Raw genomic sequence first — 7,080 nt, forward strand, 5'->3', positions numbered from 1 at the left:
GCATACCTTTTCTCACAGTTAGTTAGTGTTTTGGATCCGAATGCAACCGGCTTGCCGTCCTGTAGGATCACTGCACCAAGGCCTTTACTACTTGCATCTACATTTAGCACGGTTTCCTTGCTGTTGTCAAAATAAGCTAGTGCAGGTGTACTCGTGATGACTGATTTCAGATTGTCGAAGGCCTCTTGTTGTGGCTTTTCCCAAACAAATGCTGCGTCTTTTTGGGTAAGTTGCGATATGGGTTCTTGTATGTCAGCCTTGTGCTTGATGAATTTGTCCAGGTAATTCACAGTTCCTAGTATGCGAAGTACACCTTCTTTGTCTTCTGGGGGTGGCATCTCATTAATGGCTCTGATCTTCTCCGGATCTGGTTTCAAACCTTCAGATGAGAACAGGTGTCCAACATAACTTACTTCTGGTACTCTAAGCTTCACCTTTTTAGGGTTGAACTTCAATCCTACCTCCCTGCTCTTGTCAAGTACTCTTCTCAATTTGTCATCAACTTCAAGCTGATCTTTACCATGTATCAGGAAATCATCCACTATGATTTCAACAGGAACCCCTTCAAACAGTCTGTCCATCTCAGGGGCTGGTGAGATACCAAAAGGGAGTCTTGTAAATCGGTATCGCCCCCACGGTGTGTTAAAAGTCAAGAGCTTGGAACTCTCCTCATTTACGGGGAGTTGCCAGTATCCACTGCATGCATCAAGTGATGTGAAACTCTTTGCACCTGAAAGTCGGTTTGCAACTTCTTCTACGGTAACCATTGGATAATGGGGTCTTTTCAGGGCCTTGTTAAGATCTCTTGGGTCAATACAAATTCTGACATCATCCTTTGACAGTGGAGTGTCCTTTCTTTTATCCTTCACCTTTCTTTTGTCAATAACTAGCATTGATGAGACCCACGACGTAGGCTCATCCTCTTTCACGATAATACCATCTTCTTCCATCTCTTTGAGTTTCTCTCGTGCTGGCTCCAGCATAGCAACTGGAATTTTCCTGGGAGGGTGAACAACTGGGGGTACTGAATCATCAACTTCCAGATGTACTTTGTTTGGAAGTGTGCCGGGTTTGTCACTGAAACAATCTGGGTCCTTCTGGAAGATGGTCTGGTCTCCACGTGCTCTTGGCGTATCCGGCATGGCTGGATTAGGTACTGGTGTATCTATCAGTTGGAGATTCATACACTGAAGGACTTCTAAATCCAAGCAGGCATCACATCCCAATAAGGGTGTAAAGTTCCCGTCAACAACAAGGTACAACAGGTTCATTTGACGATTCTTGTATTGAGTTTGAAGGCGTACACAGCCTCTTGGATGAATGGGCTTAGTTGCAAGCCAGCCTTTCAAGGGTTGCTGAATCTTTTGGAGAGGTTTTTTGGAGATTTTCTTATACAGATGAAAGGGTATGACGGTAGCCTCTGCACCTGTGTCTGCTTTTACTTCAACATTCTGCCCTTCAATCTTAAGAGTGATAAGGCTCTTTGTTGATTTCCTGGAATCGGAAACACTGTCCAGTTCAATAGATCCAAAATAGGTATGTACCTCCTTATTCATATTCTGAGTGTCTAGGTCTGGTGGACTTTCTTGTTGCACTAAATCAACTTTCGAACCTTCTTTTACATTCCCTGGGCACACTTGGGCAAAATGACCTTCTTTCTTACACTTTAAGCACTGTTTTCCAAATGCGGGACAACGAGATGGTCGAGTAAATGGGTGCTTGTAACCACAAAACTTACAAGAACGAGCAGCTGTCTTGTCAGCTTCTTTTGACTTTCTAACAGGCTGAATTCCTAATGAATGCTCAGTTCCAGCACTCGCTTGAATGTTGAACTTGAACTTTTGTAATTCTGAGGCTTCAAAGGTACGACAATAATCATGAGCCTTCTGTAGGGTTAGATCAGGTTTCTTTCGCAGTTCCCCTCTCAGCTCATCAGATAATACACCTCCCACAATTCGATCTCTTGTTAGCGAATCTCGCAGTTCGCCGAATTCACATGTTAGCGACAACCGTTTCAGTTCGCTGACAAAGTTATCGACTCGCTCTCCCCCTTTCTGGTTACGCTTATTAAACACTAACCTCTCATAAATGACATTCCTTGCTCCCTCACAGAGTGCCTTAAATTTGCTGCAAACATCCGCATAACATTCTTTGTCTTCTCCAGCATTGTAAACAAAATGACTATATTCTTCAATCGCTTCGGGTCCAGCACAGGGAAGTAACATGTTTACCTTCAATTTGTCCGGTTTGTCATCTTTGCTTTCCGCCACAAGATAAATTTCAAACTGCATTAAAAACTTTCTCCAGTTGTCCGCTGCGTTTGCATCGAGCACCAAAGGACCTGGAGTTCTCGTATCTCGCTCAGCCATCGCGGTTTGTAACTCAGCCAAGCCCTGATAAACTCCTTGCAATCTCTAAAAGGTTTTCACTTCTGACACCATGTTGTAAGATAGCTTTAGATAACGCTCAAATACTCAACGCAACGTTAAACACTGTCAACACAATGTCCGACATAAGCCAACTCACATGTTCGCGAGATGTGGGGCGGCCCACGAAAACGTAAGGGACTCCACAGAGGGGTACCCACAAGTTAATATTACAACAATTATCATTTCCAAAATCCTTACAGAAGTCATATTTCCACGAATTTAAACTATTTGAGAGTTCCCAAAATACACGGCTACGGCGAGATATCTTCGTGAAGCTCAATCCATGAATTTCAAATTTCATTTAACACGAGATTAGAGCAGTAAAGGAAAACCTAAAATATCGATACTACAAATTAAAATATCTATAGGGCCTAACACCAGTTGATAGCATTGTTGGCATTTAGGACAAAATTGCACTTGAATATTCCATGTTATTGTTTGCTGTAATAATAACAAATCTTTCCGGTTTTTAAGGTGTCTTGCCACACACAAACACAAGCATGTAGTTTGATTGACAGTTGCTTACCTTATCGGTCATAATTCGCGACGGTGCCTATATATCATTCCATTCACCTCGGGACTGATATCAACTGATATCACACGGCTTGAAAGCTGTCCGAGCAGTGAAATAAGGCAGGCCAGTACAAGTATCACTGCAACAGTTTAGAAGACTAAGTTAAATATTGAGGAATTAAGGTTTTATAAACGCGGTATCTTTATAGGTGGCTACTATGAGTTTCATCTGACGTTAAATCTTCTTAATTTTACCTGAATTGAAAATGCTCTTACTCCGTCAACTTTAGAATAAAAGCTTTAGTATTTTGACTTGAATGTTCTTTTCATTTCCACTCAAAATAACTTTCTAGTTTCCTGGTTTCTCATCGTGACATTTAACGGGACTTGACATATCAAAACAAGTCAGGTACATTACAGAAAATATTCCAGAAGTGGTTCAAGTTAATGCTACTGAACGATCGTAAAATTCAATTATGAGATTTGGTGTGCAAAGGGAAAAAGTGCTATGTACATACATTCCAAGACAAGGCTAAAATAAGTCGAGTAATAGCCGTATGACAGAAATCGATAATTTGTTGCTCGTGGCTCGAATTCGAAGTGACCACTTTGTGCTTTCCGGAGGGTCTGATAAGAAAATATCAGCAAAATAAATTTTGGCAATTGGTCTCACTCGTAAAGTATAAACAATGCTCTTTTGAAGTTTTTCTGCCGCGTAAGTTTCCATCGTGAATTAAGACTAGAAGGGAAGGGCAGCAGGAAAATGTATATTTTTTCGTCCTTCCTCTGTTCCTGACTAATCTTCTAATATGTGCTAAGAATAGCTAACACAGATCACAACATGCTACTCATCCCTTGCACGCCAAAATAAGCAAACTTAAAATTAAACGTAAATGGATTTTACATTAACAGCAATTTTTGCCATATTTTAAGGAGATTAGCGATTTTGAATACAAATCCGTCCAACTGAAATGACATTTTCTAGGTTCGTAATAGTCCTCTGCTGTTTTTTCATTGGGATTTGTAGGGATAGATCAATAAGCTTTGTCAATGCATCATCGATCACTTAAATGCATGTTATAAAATAAAGGTGACCGTTTGGTTGCCTAGCGACAAACTTTGGTTCATTTCCAAATGCTCATGGCGAAGCAACTTTAATGCGTAGTTGTTGCTGTTGCTGGGTTTTTCTTTTTTAAACCTCCACGTTATCTTAAAATGAAGTTTATAGTACTTATTAGGTTTAAGAATTTATTGCTCAAATCACACCTTATCCAGAACGGAATTAGCACATGTTTAAAGGTTCAAGTGGTTTTTCACAAATCATTACCCCGTTAGCTATCACGTTTGGTTTACTTCTATCTGTTATTTACTTTGAGAGTTTTTCGCGTCATTTGTATGAAATATCACGTCCAAGGTTTGCGACTGTTTTGAAAAGACTTCAACGACTTGTATCATCTCATAGAACTCGTCAAACGAAGTTTGAACACGTCATACTACGATATTTTTGCGTTTGACGAGTCGTGCGTTTCATTACGTGGTGATTCAATCTACAATTTCATTTTTGGCATAACTGGGTTTTAAATAATTGAAAGTTTAAAATATCTCGGAAGCCTTACAGCATAATTGGAATGAATACCGTAAAACCCGCGTGTAAGAACCTAGTGGTTTAAGAACCTGCTGGCAGAAATTTGCCATTTTAATATCCAAAATATATATAACAACCTGTTTAGCCAAGCAAGAACAAGCAGGTTCCTATATGTGGACTACAGTTAAATTATGACTTTGGGAGTGGGAATTTATATTACAAGAAAATACATAATACAGTAAATAAATAACTGTATATTCATGGACCAAACCCAAGTTTATTTACTTTTTCTGGAAATCAATAACTATATCTCCTTCATATAATTTAAGAAGAACCTATGTAACCTAAAATTGCCAATAAGTACCCCAAAATACAAGAACCTATTTTGCAAGACTTCAAAATTAGGTTCTTACACGCGGGCCTTCACTGTTCTACAAATTGTCCGAGGCTTTCCAAGGTTCTTACGATTATGAACAAAAAATATTCCTAAAAATATTGAAGGACCGTAGCCAGGGTTGAGCATAATAAAATGAAAAGTGACATTGTAAATGGGACTTTTAAGGATTATTATTTATCACTGAAGATTCCAAAATATAATCCTTACAGAAGTCATATTTTCACGAATTTTGAGTTCTCTGTTAGAATTTTCAGTTGAGAATGATAATTACGTTTTTAGCATTTTATTTGCCATTTGCCAAGTCTGAGATTGAGGTGCCATTAGGGAAGGGGGGGGGGGGGGTACTGAGTATCCCACATTCCGTTAATTTTTAGCCTTAATATCCCCTACATGTCCCGTTAATTCCAATTGCAAAAATTAACGATTTTCCTACTCGATATCCCATTTTATTTGCTCCAAATACTCCACATCCCATTAATTTTCCCCCAAAATATCCCGCATCCCGTCAATTTTTTACCTAAATATCCCAAAACTCCCTAATATGGCCTCTAGATTTACTGTTCATTCTTTCAGTCTTTTGAAAATAACACCAAAAATGGCTTTCTTAAAGCATGAATTGCAATTTTTCAGATTATTTCGTGCAAGATGAGATATTTTTGTTACTGATATCTGCTTTGGTATTTCCACGAACCATAAGGACAATATTATTTTCAAAAAGCAAAGCCATTTTAAGATCACAAGTAAACACCATTAATAGTCAGTTCAAATGTTTAATTGTCGTTGTCAAAAGTATTTTCTAAAAATAGAAAAGGCAGAAGGAATAAGAAATTTAGTAAAATGAATTTCATGCATGTCTTCACAGAAAACACTTAAATTATAACAAAACGATTACAACAAGCCACGCTTTATCGAGAACCTTGGAACACCTCCAAGAGTAACAACAACTGAGAGCTCATAATTGTTTTCGACTTGAATAACAAGGTGTGAAGATAGAGAATATTTGACACCGTTTACAGTCATAACACTTAAACACAAGATTCCGTCGACTGCCTTTGCGTGCAGGTCTACATTTGCTTTATTTATATGTGACTTACATTCTACTTACGTTCTATTTTTGATAAGAAATGAATTTGGGAAAATAGAATTCGGTTAATACGGCCAGTATTTTTTGTCCCGGAGAAACGCCCACACTTTCTTATATGAAAACCCCGTTAATCCGGCCACCCCGTTAAAACGTTAACGGCCAACGGCCACATTCTGAAATTCCAACCTGTATAATCCTCTATAGTTTTACCCCGTTTGTACGGTCACTCAAACCACTTATATTCATCTTTCCATTGTCAATATTGTATGTCCTGATTGAAGTTTTAACTTTTTAAAAAAATTATACCTGCATTTTGAATGCTCGTTCAGTAAAGAACAGCTGTTTCGAAGAGCAATTGCGATGTCTGTCAAGACGTCACTCCATTTAGACCAGTAATGAAATTTGACCCTACCTCGTTAACACGGTCAAATTTTCATGACCCGTTGGTGACTGTATTAAATGGTTAATGTTTAAAACTTGTAACGGCCACTTTTGAAGATTTATGTTGCCTAGCATGCGAAACGTTAAGTTAATTTAATGTTTATCTTTGCTGTTTGTGTTGTGTCTTTAATCAAGCTACGATAGCAAGAGAGTTTATATAAACACGACTTTCTAGATTCTTGTCTTATTATGCATCAGGCTAACAACTTGTTCAGGTCAAACAACAAATGTACAGAAACTACGGTGAGTTTGATTTGAGTACCTTTCTAGAGAAGCAACAAGGAGCAACACCTCGCACGAGGAGTACAGTAAGAGCAAGATGATAACGAGAGTGACGACAATTATGAGGACAACGACGACGACGAAGACGATGACGATGAGGATGATGATGATGATGACGACACCAAGTGAAGGAAAATAATGTTAATAATAATAATAATAAACGAATCTTTAGAGAGGATTAACCCATCAGTACTATAAAGTAGTGTTATCAAAGGGGTCCTGTAAGATTTAAAAATTTAAAAATTTAAAAAAGGTAAAAAGTTAAAAAGGCAAAACTACGTACATTGGAAAACATATAAAAACTCACGATTAAAAATTACAAGTAAAAATGTTCGTTGGCCTTTTGCCT

Source organism: Orbicella faveolata, unplaced genomic scaffold (assembly GCF_042242905.1).
Source record: "Orbicella faveolata isolate gen_17 unplaced genomic scaffold, um_ofav_v1 contig_15, whole genome shotgun sequence".
NCBI classification, from domain to species: Eukaryota; Metazoa; Cnidaria; class Anthozoa; order Scleractinia; family Merulinidae; genus Orbicella; species Orbicella faveolata.